General features: G+C 40.4%; 1 non-coding gene and 2 pseudogenes across 1 annotated transcript; 2 read left to right on the top strand and 1 right to left on the bottom strand.

The window, feature by feature from the left end:
* Positions 1-5,069: 5,069 nt before the first annotated feature.
* Positions 5,070-6,442, bottom strand: LOC114685441 (annotated as a pseudogene).
* On the top strand, positions 5,862-6,286 carry LOC114685440 (annotated as a pseudogene).
* Positions 6,443-13,760: 7,318 nt separating the features above from the next.
* Positions 13,761-13,886, top strand: LOC114685443. The gene has a single exon (XR_003733468.1). It is a non-coding gene; the product is annotated as a small nucleolar RNA SNORA40 (small nucleolar RNA).
* The last annotated feature ends 2,773 nt before the right edge of the window (positions 13,887-16,659 follow it).

The raw sequence follows: 16,659 nt of genomic DNA, 5'->3' as shown, positions 1-16,659 counted from the left end.
CAATCTAAAACAAAGACAAACCAAAACAAAAGCCTGTGTCTGGTGCACACCCTGTGGTGGTGCACACCTTTGATACCAACACTTGGGAGCATCTTGGTGAGTTTGAGTTCACATAGGCAGTTAGAGCCTGTCTCAAAGAGAACAAGTAGAAGAAATGGGCAGATGGCTCAAGTGTAAAAAGGTGCTCGTAGCACAACCCTGGCAACTTGAGTTCCATCCTGGAACCCACACAAAGATGGAAGGAGAGAACCAACTCCACAAAGTTCTCTTCTGACCTACTTACATGTGCTGGGGCAGCTGTGCCCCTTCAACTAAAATTTAATTTTTTTTTCTAAAGATGGGGTTTCTCTGTGTAGTAGACCTGGCCATCCTGGAACTCACTCTGCACACCAAGCTGGGCTTAAATTCATAGAGATCTGCCTGCCTCTGCCTCCCAAGTGCTGGGATTAAAGGTGTATGCTGCTACACCTGGCCTATTTGTTTGTATTTTATGTGAGTGTTTTCCTTGCATGTATATAAGGTACCATGTACATGCAGTACAGTGGAGGCCACCAAAGGGCAACAGATCCCCTGGAAATGACATTACAGTAACAGACATTACTTCCATGTGAGTGCTGAGAACTAAACGCCTGTCCTCTGCAAGAACAGCAAGTGTTCTTACCTACTGAGCCAACTCTTCAGCCCTCTAAATTAAAAAATAAACACACAGATGTATTTTTAACGGCTGAGGATGTAGTACAGTGTTAGAATGCTTCCCTAACTTGCACAAATCCTAGGTTGGATCCCCATTACCACACAAACCATACCTGATGGTGTGTGACTTTTTGTCATCCCAGCCTAGGCTACAAAAAAAGATGTTGGGTTTTCCTTTCCCAGATGCTTTCTCTGTGTGGCTTGGTAGAGTGTTTTCTTTTTATTGAGAAAAGGTCTGAGAATTCTCCATGTAAACCAGGCTGGCCTTGAACTCACAGGATCCACCTGCCCTGAGTTCTGAATGCTGGGATTAAAGGCATTCACTACTTTGCCTGGGCCATAGAGTATTCTTGTTCTCTCTTCTTGTTTGTTTTGCTCTTTATTCTTTGCTCTTTTGGGGGAGCCCACCACCCAGCTCCCAATAAATACACACATAGAGGCTTAGTCTGGCCTTAGCTTGGCATGTGTCTTGCCAGCTTTCCTTAACTTTAAATTATCCCGTCTACCTTTTGCCTCTGGGCTTTTTCCTTTTCCTACTTCTGCATTCTTCTTTTCACTCTTACACCGTGGCTGACTGGGTGGCTGACCCCTAGTGTCCTCCTCTCCTTGTTCTCTTGCTTGTTCTTTCTCCCAGATTTTTCCTTCTATTTATTCTCTATGCCTGCCAGCCCCCACCCCATCCCCATCTGCCTTTCTATTGGTTGTTCAGCTCTTTATTAGACCATCAGGTGTTTTAGACAGGCAAAGAAACACAGCTACACAAAGTTAAACCAATGCAACATAAAGGAATGCAACACATCTTTGCATCATTAAACAAATGTTCCACAGCATAAACAAATGTAACACACCTTAAAATAATATTCTACAATACTCTCTTCTGTGTTGTTTCATCACATGTTTTCAGTCTCTGTACACTGTGAATATGTATTACTCTCATTGGTTAATAAAGAACTGACTGGTCTGCTGTGGAATAATCCTGTATACTGTGTGAATATATATCACTATGATTGGCTTAGTAAAACAAACTGAATGGCCAAGAGCTGAACAGGATAAAGTTAGGCAGGAAAGCCAAACTGAGAATGATAGGATGACGAAGGGCAGAGTCAGGAGTCACCAGCCTGTCAGAGAATGAGTCAGACACAGAAACTGGGATAGAGGTAAAAGCCACGAGCCTTGGGGCAGCATATATAATAGAAATGGGTTAAGTTGTAAGAGCTAGTTAGTAACAAACCTGAGTTATTGGCCATGCATTTGTAATTAATATTAAGTCCGTTATTTGGGAGCAGGTGGCCGGGACAGGAAAACTCCATCTACACTGTCTATAGCTGAGCAGAAAGAGATTGGGCAGGAAAGCCAGACTAGGAGGCTGCTGGGAAGAAGGAGGGTGGAGTCTGGAGGAATTGCCAGCAGATGCATAGTCACTGATATTGAAAAATCACTGGTTCAAACCTGCTGAGATGGCTCAGAGGGCAAAAGTACTTGCCACACAAGCCTGAGTTGGACCCTCAGAACCCATATAAAAATGAGTGACTGTTTAGGCAGACTTTTCTTTCCCACCTTCCAATTCCCAAATAACCAACACAGAGACTTAATATTAATTATAAATGCTTGGACAATATCTCAGGCCTGTTACTAGCTAACTCTTAACATTTTAAATTAACCCATATTTCTTTCTTTTTTTTTTTTTAGATTTATTTATTTATTATGTATACAGAAGAGGGAGCCAGATCTCATTACAGATGGTTGTGAGCCACCATGTGGGTGCTGGGAATTGAACTCAGGACCTCTTGGAAGAGCAGTCAGTGCTCTTAACCTCTGAGCCATCTGCCCAGCCCTAACCCATATTTCTTATCTACCCTCTGAAAGAATGTGGTGGCACATTCTTTCAAAACAGCACATACATCTTGCTTCTCTCTACATCTCTCATGACTCCTCAGGCTCTACCCTTCTTTCCAGCATTCTCCCTGTCCCAAAAATCCTACCTAGCTATCGGCCAATCAGCTTTTTATTGACAATGAGAGCAACACATTTTCACAGTGTACAGAAGGATTATTTCACAGCAGGACTGACTCCATAAAGTTTAACAGACAATGCTGTGTCATGCACAAACATCAAACACAAAAATAATGATGATAAAAAAAAAACACTGATCCATATGAGATTAAACTTTCTATGAGTATACCCCAATTCTGAAAAAAAAAAATTTTTTTCCTAAAGCCACACTCAAAGAAGTCAGGCAGGATTTTCTTTATAGCAAAAGCCTGTCCCTGGATATAACTAATAAACCTGGGGTAGTACCTCATCCACGTAAGATGTTCTGACCTGGGGCCAGAATTCAGATCAGTCTGTGGCAAATAATCAAGACCATTAATCAGTACAGAAAGTACAAAGAGTCCTCTCAGCAGGACAAAAATCTTCATTGCTTCAGGGTGCAAAACAGGGTAAAACAGGAAGTGGACTATCAAATTTAGTTTTTTTCAGATGGTCTCTTATACATAAATTTAGATTATTTTTTTGGGGGGGGGTTTGTTTTGTTTTCGAGATAGGGTTTCACTGTGTAACATTGGCTGTCTTGGAACTCACTCTGTAGACCAGGCAGCCACAAATTCACAGAGATCTATGCCTGCCTCTACTTTCCAAGTGCTGAGATTAAAGGCATGCACCCCCCCTACCCCCACCCCCCACCCCCCACCCCCATCACCTGGCTAGTTTATTCTTGTTTTAAGTAATTTTTATAGAATATTTATTAGAAACTAAATTCTAAAAGATTACAGGGAGGCCTCAGGTTCACCTATTTTCAGGGGAAGAATTCATTTATAAGTAACTGTTTATGGAATGTCTACTCTACTCTAGGTGTGGAGATATGGCAGTGTGCAAGGGACTCAGAGCCCCTGTCCTCATGGAAATGATCCTAACACAACTAAGCAAAGTGGCAGAGCAGGTCTAATTAAAAAGACTCAGTCCTGGAATCTGGATGCAGATGGAGCTCCGGGAGTCTAATTAGTGAGAAAGAGGAGGGTGTATATGAGCGAGAATTGTTGAAACCAAGGTTGGATAAAGCACAGGGACAAATAGCCAAACAAATGGAAACACATGAACTATGAACCAAAGGCTGAGGGGCCCCCACCTGGATCAGGCCCTCTGAATAGGTGAGACAGCTGATTGGCTTGATCTGTTTGGGAGGCATCTAGGCAGTGGTACCAGGTCCTGGGCTCGCTGCATGAGATAGCTGTTTGAAACCTGGGGCTTATGCAGGGACGCTTGGCTCAACCTGGGAGGAGGGGACTGGACCTGCCTGGACTGAGTCTATCAGGTTGATCTCAGTCCTGGGGGAGGCCTTGTTCTGGAGGAGGTGGGAATGGGGGGTGGGCTGGGGGGAAGGGGAGGGAGGCAGGAAGGGGGAGAACAAGGGAATCTGTGGCTGTTATGTAGAACTGAATAGTATTGTAAAATTAAAAAAAAAAAAAAAAAAAAAAGACTCAGTCCTAAAAAATACACTGATAAATACACTGATGGAAGACTATTGTTCAGCTGAAGAGTGCCAGGGTGGATGGGGAAGCTCCTGAGAGTTTCTGCTAGGCCCATTGTCGGGTATTACAGGGAAGGCAAGTTTGTAGGACAGAAGGAGATATGACTATTATTGTATCAGGGAAAGAAACATTGGATAGGGGGAAAATAAAATTTTAAGTAAAACCAGAGACATGTCTTTGGAAACTTTAAGGCATTGATCTGGACCCTATTGCACTGGAAGATTCTTTAAGATGCTTAGAGAAATGCTCTTTATACTATAGAGATGTAGAATATCCGCATATACAAGTAGCCAGTTTGTAATTTCTTTTAATTATCCTGGGGACATCAATAAGAATTATTGTAAATTACAGTATGATCTTTATCATTGCTATAAACTATTAAATTCATACTTATAATCACTTGATAAGAAAATAGTAACTAAAATTCACAGGACAATAATTATGTGCAAGGTATGGTCCTAAATATTTTATGTATATTAGCTTCTTGAATACTAACAACAGCTCTTCTTAGGTACTTTTAGTATCTTCAATTACATATAAAGAAATAGTCTGGGCTGTAGTGACCCATGCCTTTAATCCCAACACTAGGGAGGCAGAGGCAGGCAGATCTCTGTGAGTCTGAGGTCAGCTTGGTCTACAGAGCGAGATCCCGGACAGCCAGGGCTGCACAAGAAACCCTGTCTGGAAAAAAACAAAAACTGACTGAAGCGAGATGGTTGGCCCTCGGGATGAAAATCTGTGTGCCTAGAAACAAATTTTAGACACAATTTCTCCTCACAATATCTTTTTCTTCTCTCTCTCTCTCTCTCTCTCTCTCTCTCTCTCTCTCTCTCTCTCTCTCTTTCCACAGAACATTTTTTATTTTTCACTAAGACTTTCCCAGAGGACATAACTAAGCTTGTCACCATCCCTGCCCCCACAAAGGGTTAGTGCACTCACTGCTGTAAAGCAGATACAAACAGTTTCCAGGACTGGAACCAACCTTAACTGGCAAAGAGCGCTTTCTCTCGGAATTATCATAAAAATGTTTAAGTAAAAAAAAAAAAAAAAAGAAAGAAAAGAAAAGAAAAAAGGAAAGGAAAGGAGCAAAGGGGCAATGGTGGTTTCAGAATGAAAAGATCATTCACTATCGTGTCATACATTCAATCTTGGCTCTAGTAACAAAATGGAAACAGGATTACTGTCATATAAAATGTTCACTACAACACGCTGTATGCACCTGTTCCAAGCCCACCCACATGCTTCCAACTCAACTACTTCCCAGCCTGTTGGGCCTGTTGAGGAAGGAGCACGTAGATCTTCTCTTTGATCCAGTCTTTGTTATAAAGCTGGTGCGACTGTGTATCAACTCGGTAAACAAGACAGCTGAGATCTGCCAGATCATCGATAAAGTCAAACAACTGACTGATATCGTATGTAATGGAGGGGCTGTTGGGATTCATTCTCTTCAGATGTACTTCATACATTTTACAAACACCTTCCATGCACTCATTCATAGACTCATAGTGTAAGTCCTGCCTTCTGGTCTCTTGGTAGGCTGTACCAACAAAATGGTGTGAGACATCGCACCAAACGCTTTGCTACAGCCGCCGCTAACACCGCCCACAATATCTTTTTTCAAATCACCTGATAAGGATCATGGCAACAGCAGTAAAATTGGTGACATCAAACAGAACTATCTAGAAATATTTGTTTCCAATCTAAAATGGAGTTTTATCTAGTATTTGTCATAAATCTACATATTCTTCTCTTCCAGAGGACTACAACTGTAGGGTAGAGCTTGTTTTGACATCTGATGGCAGGACAATAGTTGCTGCCATCCTTCTGTGGACACCTCCTATGAACATACCAAACCTATTCCTCAACCAGATTCTTTGCATAGTAATGAAGAAACATACGAACAAATGCTGAAAACCAAATTAGACGAAAAAAGCAAACAACTTGAGCAAGGACCTATGATAGAACAGCTTAGCAAGGCATTCTTCACCACAAAGCATCGCTGGCACCCGCAAGGACAGTATCACAGATGTCCTAGGAAACTGAATCCTCCCAAAGACTGGTGACTGCTCTTGATTTTTCAAGCATCAAGGAAATTTTGCTTTGTGTCTTATTTTCCAGCTGAGAAAATGCAAATAGTATATTCCTTAAGATGTTATGTAAGAAAATAACAAAAATACCCTTTCCTATTAAAAACACACCAAAATCCAGAAACCAACCAACCAAACAACCATAACTAAGAAGAAAAAGAAGAAGAGGAGGAGGAGGAAGAGGAGGAGGAAGAAGAAGAGAAGAGGAAGAAGAGAAGAGGAAGAGAAGAGGAAGAAGAAAGAAGAGGAAGAAGAAGAAAGAGAAGAGGAAGAAGATGAAAGAGGAATAAAAAAAGAAAGAGAAGAGGAGGAGGAAGAAGAAGAAAAGAAAAGAAAAAAAAAAGAAACAAAAACACAGTAGGTTCAGTGACCCTCACACACCACACAGCAACTCAATGACAGACCTGGTATTCAATCCTAAGTATAGCCTGGTATACCAGGCTTTTCCTTTATGGCCACCAACCAGTTTCCAAATCATGACACAGAGACTGATTATTAGTTTTGAATGTTCGGCCTTTCCCCTAGGGGCTTTTTACCTTTCTTTCTGTATGTCCTACTCTTTCTTTTTTAAATTAATTTATTTTTATTTCATGTGCATTGGTGTTTTGCCGTGGGTGTCAGGTCCCTTGGAACTGGAATTACAGAGAGTTGTGAGCTGCTATGTGGATGCTGGAAATTGAACCCGGGTCCTCTGGAAGAGCATCCCTGCTCTTCACCACTGAACCATCTCTCCAGTTCCCTGTATGTCCTACTCTGTTTGCTGGCTAGTGGTTGCCTGGCAGGACCCGGGTGTCTCCCTTCCTTTCTCCCTCATTTTCTCCTCCATCTCCTCTCAAGCCTAGATTCCTCCTCCTATTTATTCTCTCTGGCCGGCAGCCCTGCCTAGTCTCCTGCCTAGCTATTGGCTGTTTAGCTTTTTATTACCAATCAGGTGCCTTAGAATCAGGCAAGGTGAAACAAATGCAACACATCTTTATATAATTAAACAAATGCAGCATAAACAAATGTAACACACCTTTACACAGTTAAAGTAATATTCTGCAGCATAAACAAATGTAACACATCTTTACAAGGCTCTGAGGGTAAGGAGGTTACTGCACAAGTATGAACTCCTGAGTTTGAACCTTCAGAACCCACCCAAAGCTAGATATGGTAGTATGAATCCTGATCTCAGTGTGGCAAAGGGGAGATGAGAGGCATAGACAGGAGAATCTTCAGATGCTCAAAGGCCAGCAATCCTGTTTGCAGTGGTGAATGGCAAAAATAGAAATCATGTCTCAAATAAGGCAGAAGGTGAGGACTGACATTGCAAACCTCCATACATTCACCATGGCATGTGTATGCCTGCATTCACATTGCACACACACAGATACATACACATATCACACACATCATATATACACACATATCACACATACATCATCACATATATACACATATTACACACACCATACACACACATATATATACACATATCACACACATCATGTACACAGCTACACCTATCACATATATGTAGATATACATATATAGAGACACATCATGCAAAGATATAAATATCACATACACATATATGTAGTTGGTAGAACATGAGACTTGTAATCTCAAGGTCATGAGTTCGTGTCTCATTTTGGGCACCAGATAAAGCATTACTCTAATTATACTTAATGAAAATTCAGTAGTCAGATAGTGGAGTAAGAGCATAAAAGATCAGAGAAGCGAGACACCACCAGTCCATCCTACCTGCTCTGTTCCTTCCTCCAAACAGAGTCAGATCCTTTTCCACCCTGCCTTATTACTTCCTCTCCTGTCTGTCCTCAGTCTTCCAAAACCTCTGTCGTTAATTTTGATCAGCTAGTGGCTAACTCTGGCCTCTGGCTCCAAGCAAGCTTTTCTTTTCTTTTTCTTTTCTTTTTTTTTTTTTTGAGACAGGGTTTCTCTGTGTAGTTTTGGAGCCTGTCTTGGAACTCGCTCTGTAGCCCAAACTGGCCTCAAACTCAGAGATCTGCCTGGCTCTGCCTCCCGAATGCTGGGAGTAAAGGTGTGTGCCACCACAGCCTGGCCCAAGCAAGCTTTATTTGTCAGAACATGATAAAAAAAAAAAAAATCACACAACATTTCCTCCTTCCGGCCTAAAAAAGAGAAGGGAAGATTTTTAATTAAAATAGTAAAAACATATACAATACATACAATAATTATATATAAATATATATAGGTAAGAATTACATTATCTATGTCCGGTGCATTTGCATTTGGCAAATTCAGAGAAAATACATTATCTGTCCTATTTTGGAGTTCAAAGTGTTGTACCAAATTCACTTTCCATCCTAACTTGTAATACCAACCCAACACTATCTTTTTATGTCTCTCAATCTTATACACTTTACCCCTCTTTTATGAGTTTCTTTTCTGAGTCTGGTAACAAGGGAAACCATAACTATATCTAGTCTTCACCTCCATCAGAGACCTGAGAAGGGTAAAATGTTACCTAATAACAGGGACATCTTCCTGCCTGGACAGTCACCCAAAGTTTCTCTGTAATGTTGGGGCATCCAACTTTGGTCTGCAGGCCTAGCATATCTGACCAATTTTCTGATGAGGTAGGGAATTTTGTCCTTCCTTGTCTTAGCAAAGCTTGGCAGCCATCTTTCTTGCATCCTGCTGGTCCAGTTTGGACAGTAACTGTCAGCAACTGAGGCAAGGGCAGTTTCATTGCCCACATGGCTAGCTTTTGCCATAAAGAAAACAAACTTCATATGGAGTTTCTTCAATGCCCATCACGTTTCTTTGAAGTAAATGGGTGCTGTCAGGAGCAGATGTGTCTCAATTGTCATGAAAAGCCTTAGGTTATTAAAACATTTTAAATGCCATATTCTGTAGGTCTTTGAAGTATTTGAAGACCATCTGTCTATCTAAAATATATGTTTGTTTGACCTTGAAAACACATCTAACATGACTACCAGTTTGACTATAATAAGTGACTAACTACTAACCTGTATTTCTTTATTACCCTAAATAGTTTGTCATAATAACTTCCAAGGGGCTGGAGAGATGGCTCAGAGGTTAAGAGCACTGGCTGCTCTCAACCATCTATATAATGAGATCTGGTGCTCTCTTCTGGTGTGCAGACATACATGTAGGCAGAACTGTGTATGTAATAATTAAATTCTAAAAAAATAATAACTTTCAAGGACTAGAAATTGACATTATATTGTTAAATAAACTGTACAGGTGCAATACCTTAGACAAGAGTAGAAACATAGGTACAGTAGGTTCTAACAAGATAACTTTAAAGTTACATCAATATACAGAAACATCTTAAGCCAGAGTAGAAACATATATCCAGTATAACAAAAATAACCTCAAATTTGTATAATTACATAAATCCATATCAAGGTAAAATATTTAAGACTAGTAGTTGGGTTTTTGTTTGTTTGTTTGTTTGTTTAAAAGTAGATTCAATAATCTACCCTTTTATCCTATTTCTATACCACCCCTTTTTATTTTTAGAATGAGATCTCTAAATCTAATCTCCTCTGTTCAGCTTTTTTCCTGATCATTACCAATAACAACTTGTTCCCAAACCCCCTAAACAATGACACATATTCCTAATTTATTTTGGGGGATGTGGGCATTATTCTCTGGAATACTTCCTGATGTTTTGGGGATACTGTTATCTTTGGGGGACCCTGAGAAAATTTAGGATTATGGTCAGGTCCTGACTGGAGTATTCCGTGAGGCTGATCATCTCAGCAAGCAGCCTTGAAGCTGTTCTGGATGCAGAACTCAGAGGAAACTTTAGCAGAGGTGCTCCAAGATGTTGGGTCATCTGGACCATCTACTCCATTTAGAGATTTTTCAGGGAGGTCTTTCTCAATCAAACCTAATTTTTCTTAAACTGGAATGAATCCATAGGGTCTCATTTCCTGTGGAAACAAAAGCATAACTTCTCCCCCAACATACCTTTGGACTTAAATTTTGAAGTTATTTTGTAAATATATAGGTTGGTTTAATCTAGCAGTTTCCATAATCCAAGGTCTCTTAGCAACCAAAAATTTTAAAGACATCATCACATACAGAATCTAGACTGTGTATTTTCCATCTTGCATGCCTTATTATATTTTTTTACTCTATTTCTTTTTAGAGGACTTTATTATTTTTTTCTTAAGCTAGTTTGTATATACTTTTTCTCTTCCAAGCCTATGTATATTTTTAAAGACACTGTAATCCATTTAGAGTTTGTTTTTTTTTTCCATCTGAATCTGTCCTTTCTGTGTATCTGTAACCTTTTCTGTCTGCACCTGCAAAAGCCCAAATCTGTCATGAGTGACCTAGCACTTGCAGTTCAAGTCTAAAGGCAGCTGCTGAGAAACTCCTCTCTGTACTTCAACCCCTGTGAGAGACTTCTGATACCCACATGCTCATGGCAGTTGGTGGCAGGCTCCATCTCCCGGGCAGTTGTCCAGAGATGTATCTCTGCACTGTGGCCAGCTTGAGAGACCAGAACACCCAGTGTGGCTCCGTTTCTGTGTATCTAACCCCCACCCCATTTTTTTCTTTCTTTCTCAGGACTTATGTGGATGCGCATGTGCCACATTGGAAAGCCATATGTAGGCAGTGATTTCATGTCCTGAGAGCCTGCTTCTAAATTACCACACAGAGGCTTATATAAACTGTAAATGCTTAGACAGTAGCCCAGGCTTTTTAGTAAGTAGCTCTTATATTTAAGTTGACCCATTTCTATTAATCTATGCTTGCCATGAAGCTTGTGGCTTTACCTGTCCTCTAGTACATTTTGTTCCCCCAGTGGCTGGCTGGCATCTCCCTCATTCCACCCTTCTTTACCCCAGCATCCCATATCCTCAGTCTGATCACCCCACCTATACTATTTGCCTGGCTATTAGCCAATCAGTGTTTTATTAACAATGAGCATGCTCCACAGCAGGCCTTAGCTTAGGCTTGTCCCACTAGCTCAGATACATCAACCCATTTATTTTAATGCATGTTCTGCCACATGGCTCACTACCTCCTCTTTCCATACTGCCCATGCTGCTTCCTTCACATGTGGCATCAAGGCAGGAAAGACAATAGAGTATTTTCTCCAAAATTACCAAATACAAATGGGCTGGACATTGTAAATGTAATTTTTACCTGATAATTGTTATTTTACATATATATGTATATATATATATATATATGTATGTATGTACACACACATATATAGTTTTACTGTGGTAGAGTGTAAATGCATTTTTCTTTGGGCCTCCAGCTCACAGAAAAACAATATGGAGACTTATTATGAAAGCTTGGCCTATAGCTTAGGCTTGTCCAACTGGCTCTTATAACTTAAATTAACCCATTTCTATTCATATGTGTGTTGCCACATGACTCATGGCTTTTACCTCTCCTCCATATTGCCCACCCTGCTTGATCTGTATCTCCTGGCATCTCTGTCTTCTCCTTCCCAGCATCCTTTCTATCTTGAAAATCCTGCCTCTCTGTTGGCTATTCAGCTTATTAAACCAGAGTGACTCATCTTCACAGTGTACAAAAACATTATTCCACAGCATTAAACACTTATTTAGACAAAATTGGGGAAATGTTGTGGATAATTTGGTTACACTGTGAAGGTGTGTCTTTGCCAAAGTGACTTCTGGTTGGTCTAATAAAGAGCCAAATGACCAACAGCAGGAAGTTGTTAGTCAAAACTTCTGGGGATACAGAAAACTCTGGGAAGAAGAAAGGCAGAGACACCAGGAGACGCAGAGCAAGCAGGGTGTGCAAAAAGAGAGGTAACAGCCACAACCCAGTGGTAGAATGTAGATTAATACAAATGGGTTATTTTAAGTTATAAGAGCTAGTTAGTAAAAAGCCTAAGGTATAGACCAACCTTTCATAATGAATAAGTCTCCATGTCATTATTCGGGAGCTGGCAGGACATAGAAAAACTTGTTTCAAATAAATCTTCATTGTAGAAACACAAGAAAATTTTCCTTCCATTTTCTGAAGGTTTGAGGGAATGAACTAAGAAAAAATAGACTAGGCAGGAAAAATGCACATATTTTTTATTAATGTTCCAAAGAAGAAAAAATCACAACTTGGCGCCAGAGGTGTATCACAGGAGTGTCATTGATCACTAGTCCAACATTACTAAGAAAATCACATATCGCCGGGCGGTGGTGGCGCACGCCTTTAATCCCAGCACTCGGGAGGCAGAGCCAGGCGGATCTCTGTGAGTTCGAGGCCAGCCTGGGCTACCAAGTGAGTTCCAGGAAAGGCGCAAAGCTGCACAGAGAAACCCTGTCTCGAAAAAAAAACCAAAAAAAAAAAAAAAAGAAAATCACATATCTTTTAGTCCTTTTTTCTTTAAATAGGGAAGAGAGCTAATAAGGAATGTCAGCAAATAATGAAATATTATTATGGGACCTTAACTTCCTTAAACAACATATACTACCCTAAAAGAAAATGTATTGAGCCAGCACAATAGAAAATGGGTTTATAAGTGATTCTCCATGGGACCAAGACAAAGAACAATGATGTGTGTCAAAAGTTGCGTGTGAAGACAGTTGTCAATGTTTCTTCCATGTATTTCATCTTTTCTGGTTGGGGAAATTTCAATTAAGACAGAAGGCAATTGTTGTGCCCCTGGATCCAGCCAGTCAGATACAGAATTTTGTAGTAAGCCTCTCTTTGTGTTCGAAACAGGAAGAAATGAGATCAAAGAGACTTTAACTATGTGGAAGATTATAAATACTCTCAGAATGACAAAGCATCACCCATCACTGAGCTACTATTTTGAGATCCATAACAGTATATTATGTTTTTGTTTGTCTGAGTCAGGGTCTCTCTATTATGCAGCCCTGGCTATCCTGGAATCCTGGATCTCACTATTGAGATCCGGCTGGCTGGCCTCAATGCCTGTCTCTGCCTCCCAAGTGCTGGGATTAAAAGTTTTTGCCACCAAACCCAGCTAATTTTATGGAATATGACTTATAAGAAAAATATTTATAAGATAAATACGATAAAGTTATTGCCAGACAGTGGTGGCACATGCCTTTAATCCCAGCACTTGGGAGGCAAAGGCAGGAGGATCTCTGTGAGTTTGAGGCCAGCCTGGTCTACAGAGTGAGTTCTAGGATAGCCAGGACTGTTGTTTCACAGAGAAACTGTCTTGAAAAGACAAAAAAAAAAAAAAAAAAAAAAAAAGATAAAGTTAGAACATAAACTTACATATATACTGTTTTAAAAATATTTTTATAGCACTTGTTTTTTTTTTAATGATTTATTTATTATTACATATACAGTGTTCTGTCTGCATGTATGCCTGTATGCCAGAAGAGGGCACCAGATCTCATTATAGATGGTTGTGAACCACCATGTAGTTGCTGGGAATTGAACTCAGGACCTCTGGAAGAACAGCCAGTGCTCTTAACCTCTGAGCTATGTCTCCAGCCCCCTTGTGTTTTTGTTCAACTGGTAGACAAAGGCAGGGAAGACAGGTGCAAAAATGAATGCTCTTTTGCAACTCAAAATTCATTGCTCAGTATGAGTTTTGATACATATAAGAAGAAATATGATACACAAGACAGCTCAAAGGTTGATGGGGCTAATGAAACTTGTCTTGAACATGAAGTCGAAGTTGAAGGTGTCTATAAATGAATGTTTATTTCAGTGTAGCATTGGCATTTCCTACCTACAGATTAGTATTCTGAGTAAATTAGGAAAGAATATGAACTGAACTCATAAGAGATGTGTAGTATCAGCAATTGAGAGTCAGACCTACCTTAAAATGATTCCTAAAGTAAACTGAGGTGCCAGAGTTCCTCTAGTGGAGGACTTCCAAGTCTTTTTTGAGTATATGTCTTTAATTCAGGAGTGATGAAATATAAAGGGTTGACAGGACAACTGGATTAAGCATCTTTTTTGAGAAAGGGCTATTTTCAGATTTCTTTTTTTCAGCTCCTAGATAGGATTTCCCTGTGTAACAGCTCTGGCTGTACTGGAACTCACTATGTAGACAAGGCTGGTTTTGAACTCACAGAGATCTGCTTGCCTCTGCTTCCTGGGTGCTGGGATTAAAGGTGTGCATCACCACTGCTGTGGAATAATCCTTTTGTACACTGTGAAAATTTGTCACTCAAATTGGTTTAATAAAATGCTGACTGGCTGGTAGCCAGGCAGGAAATATAGGTGGGACAACCAAACTAGGAGAGTGATGGGAAGAAGGGTGGAGTCAGAGAAGATGCCAGCCAGCCTGCCAGCCAGCCGCACAAGAAGCAGGCCATGTACAAAATGAGGTAAGAAGCCATGAGCCATGTGGCAAAGCACAGATAAGAAATATGGGTTAATTTATATGTAAGAGTTAGGTAGTAATAAAACTGAGCTACCGACTGAGCATTTTTAAGTAATTTTAGTCCTTGAGTCAGTTATTTTATTTTATTTTTTTAGAATCTTTTTTTTTTTTTTTTAAGATTTATTTATTTATTTTGTATACAGCATGTATGACTAAAGGTCAGAAGAGGGCACCAGATCTCATTACAGACGGTTGTGAGCCACCATGTGGTTGCTGGGAATCGAACTCAGGACCTCTGGAAGAGCAGTCAGTGCTCTCAACCTCTGAGCCGTCTCTCCAGCCCCCTTGAGTCAGTTATTTGGGAAGCAGATGCCAGTTATTTGGGAATAGGCAGTCAGGACAGGAAAACTCCGCCTATACACCACCACCCAGCTTATTTCTAGAAATCTTAAACTTGAGTGATCCTGATGGAAGGAGAAGGAATCACATGTGTAATTCTTTAAATAAAAAGTTTAAGAAATTTATCATAAAACCTTAATTCTAGCACTTAGAATTAAACCAGCCTGATCTAAATAGTGAATTCAAAGACAGCCTGGGTTACATGTTGTTGTGGAATATTTGATTACACCATGAACTCCAAGACTGTTATTTACTGGAAAAACCTGTTTCTAGCTGTGGTGTGGCTCAGCCCTAGCACACACATTTAATTCAAGAACTTTCTGCTTGAATAATGTAAACAGGATTAAATAAAGTCAACCACAAGGTGGAGCAAGCAACCAGTTGTGAACATAGTATTATTAAGTGAACATAGGATTATTAAGAAAAACCCTAGAGAGTAAGAAGAAATCAAGAGATAGAGAGATGCACAGGAAGTAGAAGAGAGGGACATTAAGTTGGGGGACTCTTGTTTGAGGCGGCGTAGGAAAAGGGGATGCTTTTGGGGATGCGGGCGGTGGTGGCACACGCCTGTAATCCCAGCACTCAGGAGGCAAAGCCAGGCGGATCTCTGTGAGTTCGAGGCCAGCATGGTCTACAGAGCGAGATCTAGGAAAGGCGCAAAGCTACACAGAGAAACCCTGTCTCGAAACCCCCCCCCCCAAAAAAAAAAAGATGTGGTAAAGGTTGGCATTGGACTAATGAATGCAGATCAATAAGGGACAAGATAGGTAACCCTTTGCTATCAGGAAACACCTTAGGGGACCTACTGCAGGCCCCAATACCAATTTTGGTTCAATCATTCCCTGTTAACATTGGAAAAACTCATACACAGAACAATTAAAAGACTTGATACCTGTTATTAAAAACAACTCTGCTCTGAATGTGATGAAGGATAGAATAGCTTCAGTTGTTGGGTGGGAGAAATCAGAAAACAAGTATTTTGGCAAACTGCTACAAATGGACAGAGACCAAAGCTAAAAATACAAATATATGGCATTCAAATTTAAAGTTTAGTAGACACAGGAGCAGATACAACAATTTTACCATAGGAAGCTTTTTTGTAGGCCTCCAGCTCACAAATAACAAAATGGAGACTCTCCCCCCTCTTTGGTTTTTTGAGACAGGGTTTCTCTGTGTAGCTTTGCAGCCTGTCCTGGAGCTCACTCTGCAGACTAGACTGGCCTTGAACTCACAGAGATCCACCTGCCTCTGCCTCCCAAGTGCTGGGATTAAAGGCATACAGCACCACTGCCTGCTGAGACGTATTATTAATTATGAAATCTTGACCTTTAGCTTAGGCTTGTCTCAACTAGCTCTCATAACAAAATTAACCCATTTATATTAATCTATGTTCTATCATTACCTCTCTTCCATCTTGCACCTCCTGTTTCCTCTCTGTGTCTCCTGGCATTTTCTTAGCATAATCAGTGTACCTAGATTCCTCCTCCTCTTCCTCTGTCTCTCCTGGAAACTCTGCCTATCTCTCCTGCCTAGCTATTGGCCAATCAGCTCTTTATTAAACCAATCACAGTGCTACATATTCACACAGTGTAAACAAATATTCCACAACATTTCACCAAAATCTTGGCATCCAGATTGGCCTCTTCAGGATGTAAAT

Source organism: Peromyscus leucopus, chromosome 15, assembly GCF_004664715.2.
Source record: "Peromyscus leucopus breed LL Stock chromosome 15, UCI_PerLeu_2.1, whole genome shotgun sequence".
Classification (NCBI taxonomy): Eukaryota; Metazoa; Chordata; class Mammalia; order Rodentia; family Cricetidae; genus Peromyscus; species Peromyscus leucopus.
The sequence above is the reverse complement of the archived record's forward strand: the minus strand, read 5'-3'. Positions and strand labels throughout refer to the sequence as shown.